Here is a 16,323-nt window from a genome sequence, read left to right as displayed (position 1 = left end):
TCGGGGTGCTGCCTGGGCTGGGAGGAGCCCCTGGATGTGCTTCTGGGGTCTGGAGTGGTCCAGGCTACAGCCCAGCAATTGGGGCCTGCAGCATGGTGTGTCTGGAGCTGGGACTAAGTCACCAGAGCTGCTCTCTCCCCAGCCTCCCTGGCCTCTCCCCAGTCCTGGGTTTGTTGCTCCTGGCTGTGGATGGTGCCATGGCTTTCACAAAGCCACATCCCAGGAGAGGATACCTTTGGAATGGGGGTGGCTTCTGCCCAGTAGGTGCAATTTAATATTTCCTCTTCCTCAGTGAGTCCTCCACTCCCCTGGAAACCCAAGCACCTATCATCAAGCAGGGCTAAAGCTGGTGGGGACCTCTCAGGACAGCCCCTCCCCAAGCTACTGGCAGTGGTCCCCCATTGTCCACACTGCTAGGCTGGGAAAAATTCAAGGTTTGCAAAAAGATGAAGGAGGTGGGGGGAGGGCAAGGGCTGTTCTGTGAGGACTTGATTCAGCTGAAGGGTCTGTGTTTCTCCTGCCAGGCTGGAGAAAAACACCCCAGAACTGCCCACTGCCATTGGCCTCAATTTTGGCTGAACTGAGCCAGGATGTCCACGGGCTCCCAGCCCATCCTGTGCAGGGGGCTGCTGTGATGTTGCTGGAGCTACCCTGACATGTTTTCTCTTCCAGCTTATTTTCACTGGCCAGCCAAACCCCCTCCCTGGATGTGGCAGTGGAGAGATGGAAGGGCCTTGTGTGCCACGATGCCTTTTACACACCCACCCCACCTCCCCTGCATCCCCTGCTGGCTGCCAGCCACAGTGCTAATGGCTCCTTAAGCTGCTCTTCCATCATGCCTGAAGTATTAAACTGCATGGGGAAGTGTGGCTGTCTCCAAAGCAGGCTCTAAAACATCCAGCAAAACCAATTCCTCTGGCATGAAGCCTCCAAGGAGCTAAATCAGCTGTTTAGCCTTAGGACACATCTTACACTCCCAACCTCTTCCATCTTTATTTTCCACAAAGTTCTGTCCCCTGCCCAAGACTGCAAAACCCAGGTGATCTGAGCTCCAGACAGTGCCTGGTAATCCCACCTCAGTGGGGATTTCAGCAGGCTCAGTCCTGGTGCTCAGGATGGAGCCAGGGGAAAACGGGGCCACCGGCAGCGCGGCCGGCGGGCAGATGGCCGAGGGGGCAAAGAGCTGGGACCAATTATGGATGGTGAGGATGAGGATGAGCAGATAAGGCAAAGCCTTTCAAAGCCTTCATCAAGCATCTTGGCACACCACAACCCTGACCCTGGCCCTGAAAATCTTACTGTGGGCAGGGCTGGGGCCCCAAGGGCGTCTCTGACGTTGCTCTTACAGCAGGGAGAGGTTGGGAAGAGGGGTTTTTCTGTTCCAGTTTGTCAGTGTGGGACAAAAATGTTCAAGCCCCAAAGGCTTTGATACCTCACTGGCTTTTCTTACTTAGGACACCAAGAATTTGCTCCTCATTTGATCCTGCTGTGTGTCACCCCTCCCTGTCCTCATGCTCCAGAGGGGATGGAGCTGCCCTGGGTGCCTGGTCCTGCTTGTCCCCACCCTGAGGCTGAGGGACAAGCCAGAGCTGTTCAGGTGTCCTGCCTGCAGCCTCCCAGGGATGGGGGCAGGAGCTCCCAGGCAGAGCAGGGGCTGGACCAGCATTTGCCAGGAGTTGGGGAGATGGAGGGAATGCAGGTGGGGGAGCATGTGTGCTCCCTTCTCACCTCCTACCCCATCACATGCTGCTTCCAGGCACAGGGATGTGTCCTCTCAGGACATGCTCCAACGTGCCATGGGATGGGGAGCACTGCTGCAGCTGCCACCACTGCCCCCAGGACCAGGAATGGCTCAGGCTACCCCTGCTCCACCCCCAGGACTCACCACCTTGGTCCCCACCTCCCATATTCCCACACCATTTGCCTCCTGCCTTCCTCCCAGTCCTCCCAGCCACAGGGGAGGATGAAGAGGAGCGAGCAGAGAGGATGGTGAACAATGAAGAACCATTTCCCATCCAGGCTGGGAAAAACCTGGTGTCCAATCCTCCAGCTCACAGCTTCCACCTCTGTGTGGTCGCTGTGGTAAAGAGCCCATCAGCAGCTCGGGGTGAACAACAATCTGTGACACTGGGTAAGCAAACAATAAAATGGCAGCTGGTGTTGAGTGGGGACAAAGGTGTTTTTTCCCATTCTCCTCTTTTCATGGTCTTTCTAATGTGCCCCAAGTTCCCCCTTCCCTGGAAGGAGTGTTTGGAGTTACCAGATGGTCCAAGAGGCACAGGTTAAAAATCATTTGGAAAAGAAGAGCCTGTAAAAGGGAGAGGATCATTACAACCCTTTACACATCCATAATTCATGGAGCACATTGCTGCTCTCCCTGTCTTGGAAGCATACAGCAGGACTGGAAAATGTTCAAAAAGCAACAGAGACAGCCAAGGGTCTGCTATGACTCTTCCATGGAAGTGTATAAATAGTCTGGCACTTCCGACTGGGGCAGGATTTGTGGCTCAGGGGCTTCATATTTAATAGCCCATGACAGAGTTTTCCACTGCTGCCTGGAAGAGCATTTTGGGGAAGAATTGCTGCCCACGCAGCTCGTTCTTCTGGCGGGATAGACAAGGCCAGGACTTGAGGCTGGAGGTGCTGCCTGGCCCACCAGGGGCAGGGAGGCACAGCTCCCCCCTGGCCCATGTCCCAGAGCCCATGGTGGTGGCCTCGTGCCTGGGCTCTGCCAGGGAGGTATAGGTCACAGCACAGCAGCTCCTCTCCTCCCCAGCTCTTCCAACACTCAGTGTTTTCTGTAAGTGGGTTGATTTGGCTCTCAAACACCTGGAGCAGCGTGAGCGGCTCCATGTGTGGAGCCAACTTCAATATGAGTCAAGCCCAGAGGAAAAGAAAAAAAAAAATCAAAAACAACCACACCAAAACAAAATAAAACAACGACCAAAAAGAGCAGGCAAGCAAGATCTGGGCTGGTGAGTGAGGAAAAGTGAGGAGCTCCCAGCCAGGGGTGTGCAGGACACCCAGCTCCCTCCACGCTGGGCTGGCACCACCTCGTGGATGTCCAGCTGCTGCTCCTGGCCACCTCGGGGTTCTGGCAGCACATCTGCAGAGGTCCCTGGAGCCCAAATGTGGCTCAAACCCGTGGGATGCTCTGTGGCAGGGAGGGCTTCAGTCACAGCTTGTTTCCCCAGGCTCCTCTCTCCTTTAGCTGGGAGATGTGGGTCTGTGTTACTCTCTCCAAGCCTCTCACTCCTGGCAGGATGAAGGAAGAGGGAGACCACTGAGCCCACCTTCTCCTGTGCTCCACTGAGAAGGGAGCTGGGGCTCCTCAGAACCCTCCAACACTGAGCTCCCAGCCTCTCACAGGGCACTAACACTGGAATAAGCCTTTAAGTAGCTCCTGAAACCATGAGCCAATTGCTGAATTAAAGGCTCTCAGAGCTGCAGGGGAGGCTCCATCATCCTCTTATCATTAACTGTGGCAGTAACTGTCTGTTATTCCTGTGTTCTGTAGGTGCCCATGGACTACACCCAGCATGGGTAACCTACATGGGATTTTCTGTCTGGAGAACCTGAGGAACCTGCAATCCTGAGGGAGGCATCCTACCTAGAGGGAGGTATCCCTGCCCATGGCAGGAGGGTGGAACTAGATGGCCTTTAAGGTCTCTTCCAACCCAAATCATTACAGCTTTCTATGATTTCTCGGCCACATTTTAGAGAGGCCAGCAATAGGAGCCCAGAGGCTCAGATTTTGGAAGGAGGGTGCCCCCATTTGGTTGCAGAAGCAGGAGATCCCCCCTGCATTGAAGGGCTGGGTGCTCACCTGGCTGGTGCCTCCCTCTGGCCAGGAGAGGGTCCTGGGCAGGGGCCAGCCTGGGTAAAACAGAGCAAAAGGTGCAAGATGAGGTTTTGTTCCAGCAGGCAGCAGAGCCAAGGTGAGTGCCAGAGTCGGGAACTTGTCTGCAGCACAAGGAATCAGCCACAGCCCCTTCTTTAGAAGGCTTTTCAGTTTTATATAAATAAAACCATCCTGGACAGAACAGGCAGCAAATGAGGTGAGAAACCCTGAGCTCCCACAGCACTGGGTCAGCACAGCACTCCAAGCTGACCAAGCATTGTCCTGCCATAAACTGTGCTGGGATTCCTGAAGGGATCTGGTAACAAATCAGCCTTCAAATGGCACAGCCAGGCCAGCCTGGGCAGCCCCCCTGGGCCTGGCACCCTCCAGGGCTGCTCCCTGCAAGGATGAAAGACATGAACACAGGCTTGCAGGGATCTCTTTAAAAAAAAAAAACAAAAAAATCTCTTGGTTTCTTGGCCACCTTCGACCCAGGAGAGGGCAGCAGCAGCCCAGGCTGCAGACTCAGCTACCCTTTCCAAAGTTCCTTTTCGTCTCCTAGGCTGCTCAGAGACGGCAGAGAAAGAAAAGCAGCGTATGGAGGGAGCAGTGAAGAGCAAAATCCCGGTGGGTGGGCTAGTGGCGCTCTCCTGGGCTTCAAAATCCTTTGCTTTCAAGATGGAAGTGGAAAGAAAACAATCTTTCTTTCAAAACAAATTAGAGTGCCAGGGCTTTCCATGGCAGTCTCTCATTCTTTTGGTGTCAGTGATCCCTGTGGATGCTTGTCACGGCACCAAAAAGTAAGGTGGTGATACTGGGGATGGACGTGGGAGGAAAATATGTGCAGTGTGTGCCTGTTATGGTGCTGCAGAGATGCTAAAAGCCCATGAGATCCCCACTGTGGAGCTCTTATGGCTTCACTCAGAGCCCTCCAGGGGGATAAAACAGGATTACCTGTGCTGCACAGGCAGGCTGGCTGCCTTGGCCTCGCTGATTTTGTTGTGCCTGAAGGAACAGGAAAGGGAAGGCTGAAAATAGGGAAATTTTCTACTCCTCCACACCTTGGCACCCCACACAGGGGCTGCCCCCAGCTCGGTGCACTGCTGAGCACTGTGAAACTCAGGCTCCCACTTCCAGGGCAGCATCACAGGTGCAGGTCAGCACCTCCTGGGGCAGCTGTGGCATTTCCACCCGGCCAGGCTGGCAGAGCACCCTCCTGCTTCCCGGGATGAGCTCACCGGGCTGAGTCACTGAGCAGGTGAGTGGGAGGAGACATCCTCAGCCCCAATTCCTGCCCTGCATTCCCAGCCACCTGCTCTGACAACAGCCAGCCTGGTGTGCAGCCAGCCCGGGTTTTGCTGAGGCAGTTCCATTTCTGCCTGGCTTGGCGTGCCCCGAGGCACAGGGGCAGCAGTGTGCCCCAATCCTGGCTCAGAGCACACAGCTGAGCCCTCAGCCCTGTGGCCTGTTCTCACTAGGGCTCAACTCATGTTTTTTTTTTTTTATTTTATTTATTTTATTGCGAATTCTTTTTGTTTCGGTTTGTTTGGTTTGTGTTTTTTTTAGTTTACACCCTCTGAAATCACAGAAGTGCAAAATTATTGCTTACCAAAGCTGTTCTCCTGAAATGAGTCATGAAACAAGGAGTTTTGTCACTCTGCCAGACACAGCCTGGCTGCTTTTCTAAATTGAATGGCACCAGGGAACAGCTTGCTCCTCCCTTTGGGTTTCAACCCACCTGCACCTGGTGTTACCAACCTCCCTCCAGAGCATGGAGAGAGAATTATTCCCACTTGCATTATCCATCCATCCATCCATCCATCCATCCATCCATCCATCCATCCATCCATCCATCATCCATCCATCCATCCATCCATCCATCCATCCATCCATCCATCCATCCATCCATCCATCCATCATCCATCCATCCATCCATCCATCCCCACCAAACCCCTGCAGCTTTTGAACAGTGGCTGTTTTGAAAACCCTACAAATACAAATATATACATATATACAAATATATACATATATACAAATATAGACATATTTTTGAGCTCCAAAACCCAAACATGCACAGGCATCAGGGTAGAGTTGGGAATCCACCTCCTCCCAAAGTCTTGGAGATGCTCCCATCTGACACCTGGCATTGCCACCTTCAAGTAGCCACGTGTGTCTAGTTATGTTGCTTTCATGAGGAAATATTGCATGGCATCCTTGCTTGTCTTCTAACAGTCTTCAGAAGAATTTCATGGATTACAGGATGGAAAAGGATCATTTAGAGGGCAGGTTAAGATTTGATATTAGGGGGGTGGGGAGGCCCTGGCACAATTGTCCAGAGACGCTGTGGCTGCCCCATCAATGGAAGTGTCCAAGGCCAGGTTGGGTGAGGCTTGGAGCAACCTGGAATAGTGGCTGCTACCACTGCAACACCACTGCCAGCATCCCAATATCCCAACCTCCCAATATCCCAACCTCCCAATATCCCAGTATCCCCATATCCTGACATCCTAGCATCCCAACATCTCAATATCCCAGCATCCCAATATCCCAACATCTCAATATCCCAGCATCCCAATATCCAAACATCTCAATATCCCAGCATCCCAATATCCCAGCATCCCAATATCCCAACATCTCAATATCCCAACATCTCAATATCCCAACATCCCAGCATCCCAGCATCCAAACATCCCATCATCCCAACATCCCAACATCCCAACATCCAAACATCCCATCATCCCAACATCCCATCATCCCAATATCCCAATATCCCAATATCCCAACACCTAAGCATCCCAACATCCCATCATCCCAATATCCCAATATCCAAATATCCCAACATCCCAGCATCCCAATATCCCATCATCCCAATATCCCAATATCCCAACATCCCAACATCCAAGCATCCCAACATCCCAGTATCCCAGCGGGCTGGGCAGAGGGCAGAGCTGGAGGATCAGCAGCTGCTCTCGAGGCTGTGTTGTCTGAGTGTGGCAGAGAAGAGCAGGAAGCTAAAGTGGGAATTATCAAAAATGGACACAAGTATGTCCTTGCATCCACTTTGCTTTCTGGAGCATGGTGTTGGCTGGGAAAGCAGCGTGGCTGCCATCCAAAGGGCACAAACACCAGATTTCATTTAGAGTTTGAGTTTGTGTGGATAACTCCACTCCATGGCTTCAGCTACATCCACTAATCCATGTTTGTACCTGCAGAAGCACCATCCCAGGCCTGGAAAGGCAGTCCAAACTCTGCTTCCTTCTAAAATGCCTTTTTTTTTCCCCTGGTTTGTTTTGTTTTTCAAGACTTGCAACAGTCTCCTTTATTTAATGGCTTTATTTTTAGTACTTTATAGGACACACATCATCAGGGAGCCAGAGCTCTTAATTACAAACATTTCAGCAAAAAATGGACCATCCCCCTGTGTGGTGGGTCTCCTCAGCATCATGCTGTTGCCTTGGAGGCCTTCCTGCCTGTGGGCATTAGAGCTGGCTGGGAGAAGCTGGAGCTACAGGGATAAGGGTAATGTTTAAGTTCCCAGACTGTTTTTGAGTCAAATAATGTATTTTCAGCAGGTTGAACTGTTCCTAAAGGAGGAGATGAAGGTGTCAGGTTTTGTTCCAAACCTACTCCTTATGTTCTCCCAGGAGTGCCTGGAGAGCAGACACATTTGCAAATGTTTTTCCCCTTTTAGAGCTGTTTTTCTCAGCCTTCTGTGCACTCTTGACACTCCTGCTGCTGGAAAGTAAGCCAGGAAGCTGGTGTCTGTAAATCTGTAAATCCCATTTGTCTGTGCTGTGTATACACACCTCTGTCTGGGACCCAGGGGCCCCTTGAGATGGGGACGTGCCTGAGAGATCTGCAGGGACACAGCCCTGGGATTTTCCCCACCTCCTGGAGCTCCAGACTGTGGGAATCAGCACTGGAGGCTCCCCAGGAGAGGCCACTGCTCTCCATCACACCAGGCTCTCACAGCTGCACATTTTGAGGGGCCAGCTTAACCCTGCTCTGCTCTCCCTGCCTCTCATGACATGGCAACATCCCAGAATCCCAGAATCTCAACATTCCAACATCCCAGCATCCCAACATCCCAATATCTCAATATCCCAGAATCTCAGCATTCCAACATCCCAGCATCCCAGCATCCCAACATCCCAGAATCCAAATATCTCAATATCCCAGAATCCCAGCATCCCAGCATCCCAACATCCCAGAATCCCAGCATCCTAATATCTCAGCATCCCAGCATCCCAGCATCCCAGCATCCCAACATCCCAACATCCCAATATCTCAATATCCCAGAATCTCAGCATCCCAGCATCCCAATATCTCAATATCCCAGAATCTCAGCATTCCAACATCCCAGCATCCCAGAATCCCAATATCTCAATATCCCAGAATCTCAGCATTCCAACATCCCAGCATCCCAATATCTCAATATCCCAGAATCTCAGCATTTCAACATCCCAGCATCCCAACATCCCAGCATCCCAACATCCCAGCATCCCAATATCTCAATATCCCAGAATCTCAGCCTTCCAACATCCCAGCACCCCAACATCCCAGCATCCCAATATCTCAATATCCCAGAATCTCAGCATTTCAACATCCCAGCATCCCAGAATCCCAGCATCCCAAAATCCCAGCATCCCAATATCTCAATATCCCAGAATCTCAGCCTTCCAACATCCCAGCACCCCAACATCCCAGCATCCCAATATCTCAATATCCCAGAATCCCAGAATCCCAGCACCCCAGCACCCCAACATCTCATCTTCCAGGAGCTGCCAACCACACAAAATGGGATTAACCAGAGAATCATGGAATGACTCAGGTTGGAAAAGCCCTCTGAGATCATTGAGTCCGGCACTGCCAAGGCCAGCACTAAACCATGTCCCCTGTCCCAGTGCCAGCCTGTCCCAAAGCCACCACTGTGGTCACCTCTGGGCAAGGAAGAGCCTCCCTCTGCAGAGTCACCCTGAGAGTGACAGCCCCTGCAAATGCAGAGGCCAACTGTGCTGTCTAGGCTGGCTCTAGGGTGTCAAATCACCCTTGGTTGCTCCACTCTTCCTTATTCCCTTGGATTCTGGTCCTGGGGTGGGAATGTTCAGCTCTACAATGGTAACAGGGCAGGGAGGGCCATGCCCATGGCTGGCTGCCTTCAGACCATCTCCCAGTGTTTCACTCCCTCACAGCCTGAGGACATCACTTCCAGAAGTTTCTGCAGTAAATTGGAGGCACTTTGCTTCCAAGTGAATGATAGCAGGATTAAATTGCACTTTTGATATAATCCTTAACTCTCTCTTCAAGGCAAATGCAGCTTTGCCTCCAGCCCTGGCTGGTGCCTCCATGCTGAATCACTCTGATCCCAAAGTAAATAAAGCTCTTTGAAAAAGGGCAAATGTTTTCTCAGCTGCTCTTCTTCCCTTCAAACGCAGGGCTGAGTGAAATTTTTATGTCTGCAGACAGAAATATATGCAGTCAACAAATGCTCCTTGCTAGGAAGCTGTCTCCACAAGATAGCTGGGTTTTGGAAAGTACACTGAGAATCCATGGGATGCTCCTGGACCACACTGCTCTCCTTACAGCTCTCCTTTCTCCTCTCCTTAAGTGCTTTACATTTTATGAACTCCTAAACGAGCAGATTTAAGCCACTGCACATAAATCTTGGCATGCAGACAGTTCAGGCTCCTCAAGCCTTTGTTTCTGCTCAGCCCTGGAGCTGTGTTTGCTGCAGGGGACAGCAAACAGAGCCAGCCCCTTGCCAGGAGAAGCAGCAGTGATCTGAAGGGCCAGAGCCCTGGTGTGGGGGCCAGGCTGCCTCCTCCCTGCTGCCCCCTCAGCCATCCCTGCAGGTCTGTGTGCTCCCTCTCCTCCTGCTCCAGTCCTGAGAGCAGAGCTGAAGCCTCAAACTGACAGGAAAACCTTGCTGCCAGCTCTGAGGGCTGAACATCCCACTCAGCTGCCCCCTCCAGAAACCCTCTCAAGGCTGTCAATCCAAAGCCAACCCCACAAGCCATTCTACTAACATTTTATTTTTATCAAACTGCTTCAATTTAAGCAAAGGCTGCTGTGCAATTTTTCCAGTCTTCCCCCTGATGTGCTGCAGGGTTTGGGAAGGGTGTTTCATCATTTAGCTCAAGCTAGTTCCAACCCCCAGCAGGTTTATTGCTTGTAATAATGCACAGCCTGGGCTCGACTCTGAGAACTCATTGCTCCCCCTCTGAGACAAAACACTGCTTTGAACATGTAAGTACTTTTAGTTTTGCTGCTCTCCTCCTCCAGCTAAGCCATAAAACCCAAGGGCACAGATATTCCAAGCACCTTTCCCCAGCTTCAAGTAATCTACCACCAGGCACAGATTACAGGCTCACTGAGTGCCAGGGTACCCAACCTTGCAGGCAGCAGGAGGGGCTCTGGACACAACCCTTGGAGTTTGCTCTCTTCCAAAAGCCAGCTCTGCTCTCTCTTTTCCCACTCTGTAGAAAAATGTGCCAGCCCTAACAAAAGGGCAAACACACCAGGAAATGGGGCATGGTGCCATGCAGGGGAGCACCCAGCTCTGCCTTGCCTGGGGGAGGAAACAACCTGCTGGCTCAGGTGGCCATGGGCATCAGCCACCTCCACCTCCAGCCAGGGCCAGTGCCAGGCAGCTGAGAGGGAGAGCTGACAGCAGAAGGCAAGGGACTTGGCTGGCAGAAACTTGCCAGGCTTAAAAAGGGCAGTCTGGCCACTTCTGGCTGAGGAACTGAGCAAAGAATGTTCTAGCAGCTTAGCAGTGATTGAATTGTTCTTTTGAAGTGACAAGGAGATCAAAATAAAAGACTATTTTGGGTTGGTTTTGTTTTTTTTTTAATCCCCTTCTTGGATTACCAGAAAATCCTGGCTCAGCTCTGCTGGGAAACAGGTACAAGCTGTACCCAGTCCCCACTGCACAGCCCCCAACTCACCTCCACAACAGCAGTGAAATGGCAACACCACAGCGTTGAGAGGGCTCCAAGATCACCTTCCAGGTGGTTCTATGTCCCTTGGACAGTGGCACAGAGCACTGGCAGGATGGATCTGCACAGCCAGGACCAGGGCAGGATCTCCTGCCTGAGCAGGGCTGGGTGGGACACTGGGAGGGCTGGTCCTACCAAGCAGCCCCTGCTCTCAGTTCTCACCACAGCAGTGGTGCTGCAGGCCCTTGGTGCTGCCCATATCTCAGGTTTTTGTGGTTGAGATGACTCTCCAGGCATTAGAAAGTTGTTTTTTTTTCCTTTAGCCTCATGACTGGAGAATAAGTTGAGATTTGTTGGTTTTGTTTTTTAAGGTTGTTTATTTTTTCTTCTCTGACCTGCTGAGATCTGTCCAGCAGTTGTGGCACAGTCCCTGCCCTTGGGGTGGTGTTAGCTTTTCATATTAAGAACTACCTGTACTTTATTTACAATAATTTTCCAATATCTATTCCTTATGTCAGACAGTCTGTCTCTACTCTAAACTCATCAAAAAGTGTCACCATTCTAGTAGAAGATGGAGGACAAGAAGAAAGAGAAGAAGGACAGGAAAAGTTTAGATCTTTTCATCTTGCTTCTTGAACCCCTATTCTAAAACCCCAAAATTCTACTTTTTCACCCTGGTGATAAATTCACTATCATTCTACTCAAACCCTTGTGGCTTGTAAATCTTCACACAAAGTTGGTAATTGTTTCCATGGGCTAAAATCAAAGCTACAGGTGTTTTTGACTCTGTGCCAAGGTCTCTGAGCCCCTTGCCAGGGTCTCAAACCACCCAGGGCAGCCAGAGGAACGTCCTGGGTGCTGACACCTTTGTCCTCCACAGCCCAAACCAGGTGTCCTTGAGGTGGCTGAAAGGGACTCAAGAGCAAGCCCAGGGCAAGTCACACTCCAGCAGGGAATGGGGAGTAAAAGTTTATCTTGCTTAAACACAGAGCTCAACAAAAAGCAAGAGAGAAGGTCGCGAGATAGGGACAGAAGTGGAAATTTGAAACAACAGGGGGTTGCATTTGACACCAGTAGAGAGGTACAAGAAAATTTTCCTCCTGATGGAGAAGACTCCAGTGCTGTCCTCTAAAGGAGGCCATTTCTCCTCAGTTTAAGCCCTGGAATAAATATACTTTAAGGAAGGAAGCTGGAAATTCCCTTCCCAACTCCTTCCTTCTTATTTTCTTCCTTCTGTGAGAGGGGAAGGTTTTTTCCATCTGACCTTGCCTGGACAGGGTCTGCCTGTCGTGTGATTGACCCAGGAGCACTCCCTTTCCCACAGACTTGAACATTTCCAGGTCCTGGTGACAGTGTAAAGTTCAATTGAGGATTGCTCTGTTTAGCTGTGCTGGGGGCTCATAATCCCAGAGGGTCAAAATGTTTAGAGTTAAAGAGGTTACAGGCTTTTCTGAGGGAATATTTAAATTCCAGCTGTCAGACCATTTGCATAGAAGAAATTTGTAGCCAGCAGTACATGAAATTGCTGTTTTCTTGTCATTAATCTAGTTAATGCATTGTTTTCCCCTTGCCACAAGAGATTAATTAATCTGTGCCAATTTTATGCCTATACAATTATAAATAGTGGGCCTAAAAAAAAATATGACAGTGAAGAAATTCAAGAGGACCCACATTGATGGAGCCTCATCAAGAAGGCTCTTGGCAATGCCCTTGGAATGCCTTCAGGGTCCCATCTTTTTCCCATCTTTCTCAAGACTTTGATCCAGACTTTTCAGGATCTGATCTTTCCAGAAACCCATCTAAGGGACTTGCAATCTGCTTCATATTCAGTTTAACTGTGCACAAAAACAACCCACTCGCAGACTTGGCACATTAAAAAGAGAATTAAAAGAAAAAAAAATTAAGATCTTTTTCTCAGGGTCTATAAAACAAGCCTGAAAATGAGGAAGTTTGGTGTTGCAATTTCCTGGGAAACCTCAGCCTCACTCCCTGTCACTATTGTTCTGCACTTTGGTCTGTAACACAGATGCAGGTCTGATAAATGTGGGCGTCACAGAGTGTTTTCTTTCCCTTTGCGGGAGAAAAAGCAGTGCAGGAACAAAAGTGACATCTTCTGCCAGACTGAGATCACTCTCCAGAGCTGCTCTGAAGAAGGTGAACCTGCTGCAGGTGTTTGATATGGCAGAGGCACCAGTCAGGCTGTGGCTGGGGCAAGGCCATGTCTAGGACATGATAAGCACTTCTGAAATGCTTATCACTGAAACTCCCCAGCCAAGAGGGCTTTCCTGCTTCCCTCCTTTGTGAGAAAGATTTTGCTGTTGACTCAGTGTAGGTTCACTGTTGGGAAGGATGAAAGTTTGACAAGAAAGTCTCACAGATATGTGTGCTGGGCAGAAAGATTTTTGAATGTAGAATCTGATGAAGGAATAGAGATGGAAGCAAGTTTTGATAGAGAAGAAAAGAATTGCTGAGCCACTTTTACTGTCCAACCAAGGAGGCAAAGGGTGTGTTAGTTAGAAGGGGTTTTTATGGCTTAGAGCAAAGGACAAACCCACCCAAACAAGAAGATGTTTTTACCAAGCAGAAAGAGAGCACAGGCAAACAAGCCTGCCGATGTGGCAAGGAGAAAAAGGTCTCAGAATTTTCCACTGCAAGAAAACTGAGAAACAACTTCTGGCTTAAACTGTGATGTACTGACTGTTAGTGATTGGAGAGCAGTAACATGAATATGGCAATGACAGCAGTTATGATGGGCTAGACATAAAAGTGAAGGGATAGATTGGTTCTACTGTATGAAGATGCTCAGCAAAGAAAAGTCTAGAATGCACTGTGACCAAAACCAAAGGGTCTGCAGGCCTGCCTGCAGCTGGAGCTGACAGCTGTGGGCACAGCTCTGTCACCCACCACCCTGGGCTGCTGTGACATCTTGGATGGAATAAACTGCATTTTGTATGCAATAAACTGCATTTGGAAGAGCTGCCTGGAGTCCCACATCTCTCATTCAGGCTCTTGCTGTTCACTACAAATAAACAGAGAATGAGGTTGGTGCTGGAGGGGCAGGGTGGTGGGATAATCCTTCATGGAGCAAGTTCTTCTGTGGACAAAGGCGAGATGAGGTTCGGGTCCCTCCAGGCTACAAGCAGATTTTTCAAGCAGATAGTTGGGAACATTGGGGGAGAAGAATGAGGTGGTTTGTTTGGGGTTTCCAGGTTTTGATGATGGAAGAGGAACAACAGACAGGCTTTTGGTATGGGGGAGCACAACAGTACTGACCTTGGTGCTTGTTTTTGTCTTGCTTTTCTTCAACAACTAAATGAATTAGATCTACTCCTAGGACCTTCACCGATGATTTAAAAGGAAAATGTTTATTAGAGTGATAAACAACCAACCCTGATGTCTCCCATCAGGTAGGACTGGCAAAAAGAGAAGAGGGAGTAGAAAAATCCCAGAGCCCCAGAAGAGCTGAGATTGCAAAGGACTCCTGGAAGTACTCCAAAATGACTAAATATTACAGACAGGACAGAACACAACACAAACACTTGTCTGTATTGTGCTCAGTACTGTTAGGTGCTAAATGCACAGGGGTGTGTGCAATTCTTTCTGCTCTGGTGTTTATTTTGGTGACCAGGCTGGTGGTGATGTGATTATTACAGGAGTGAGAAGGATCCTCCTTTAACACCAAGTGCAAGGTGAGCAGCACACTGCTCAGCTCTGGCATGTGTTTTGCAGGGACTAGCAGCTACAAGAAGACAGAGAGAAGCCAGAGAAGTCTGAAAGCTATCGAGGGGAGCCCCACCATCTCTTCATTATCAGCAGTTTCCAGGCTGAGCCTTTGTCTGCCTCTTGTAACCCCCTTCCCACCCACACACATTCCTTTCCAGCAATGCTGCTTTATTTGGCTCGTCATTATCTTCTTGTTAAATCCACTTAATTGGTGCATTTAACTCTTTGTGTTCCTTAATAGATCCTCTGATATCACTTGTTTACTGGAAAAAAAACCCAAAAAAAAACATAGCCTTAAGTATTACATTTCAGAACAGCACCTGAATTGAGACAGGTCTTGCCAGTGCCAGTAACTCCCATTCACTCCATGAGACACGAGGCAAGCTGGACTTGATGAGCTGTGAAGGCATCCAAGTCAAAGTCTGCACACAGCCAGGGTATTTCCAGAAATCCAAAGTCTCCTTTTCCACAAGCTCCTTCAGGACAACAAAAGGACTATAGAGCTTTTAGTGCCTCTGGTGCAGACTGGAAGGGTTCCTCTCCCTGCTGCTCAAAGGTGATTAGTGCAGCTCCCCATGTGCTCTAAATTTCCACAGCCATATCTACCAAGAGTCTAAGGAAGGAAATCCTGACTGTAAATGATGCCAGCAGAACGCCAATATGTCAGGAAATTTAAAAAAAAAATTTAAATGTTCCTCTGGCAATTTGGTTTTATCTGGGCAATTTACACACATAAAAATGCCCCAACTTCATGGCACCATCAGCTGCATCTGAGTTGGCAACTTCATGAGTGTAGCCCACCCCAAAGTCCCTGCAGCCAAGCAAAGCCCCTCTACATGTTTGGGAGGGAAATCAGGGGGAAAAAAACCCAGCAAACCCCCTCCTATAGTGCCACATGTTCTTAGTGCAATTTTTTTTCTGTGCCTGGTGCCACACTTTTGGGAGCAGGGAGTCTCCAGAAGGCTTTGGCAGAGAAGAGGCTGCTGACATGGAAACAGCATGTTTCTGACATGGCAACAACATGGGTTAAATTCCAGGCATGAAGCAGACAAGTCATAGCTTTAACATGTTAACATGCTCTACCAGGGGAAAAGCTGGAGTATTTTTAGCATGGCCAGAGTGTTTGTCTCTGCACTGTTCTGGCCTTTTTTGGAATTGTTAACTCTGCTCTGGAAACAAATACAATAGCCTTTGCAGTGGTGAAATACCACTTATTTTCTTTTATTGTCTGCCACGAAGAAGACTACTGAGTTGTACTTCAAAGAGATTAAAGGAGAAACATACATCAGCTGCTTTCAGCACAGCTCACTGCTTTTACAATGCCAGCCAGCTCACTTGCTGCTTCCCCATTTCTGCCCACACCCCCCAGCCTTTCCTCCTCACATGCTTGGCTCTGACAGAATCTCAGTGGAGAAAGCATTTTTCTTCATGATGGAGTTCCATCCTGAGTTGTTGCTTGAAGGCAATGCCCCTTGCTCTCCTGTTTCACTGGGGTGAGTGCACTAAGAGGGCTCAGCAAAACACACACTGCTCTGTCATCCTGCCCCTCACAGCAACCCCCAAGACATCACAGGGACAAGCATCTCTTGACAGATTATTTGGTTTTATCTCCTTAAAAACCCACCATGCTGTGGGTGAAGTGAACCGGGGATAAAGGAGGAGATGAAGTTTAAGCACAAATATTACAACAGGAATCAACACAAGGCAAGTCTGAGGACTGAAAGGGAAACCACATGGAGTGAAGGAGGGACTCTGCCCCTCTCCTATTTTCTTATCCCATTTGAGAGAAGATTCCCTTCCTCCTCCCCTCTGCCTGGGGCT

The sequence above is a fragment of the Fringilla coelebs genome, assembly GCF_963513975.1.
Source record: "Fringilla coelebs genome assembly, chromosome: 10".
In the NCBI taxonomy this organism is placed as follows: Eukaryota; Metazoa; Chordata; class Aves; order Passeriformes; family Fringillidae; genus Fringilla; species Fringilla coelebs.
Note: the sequence above shows the minus strand (reverse complement) of the source record.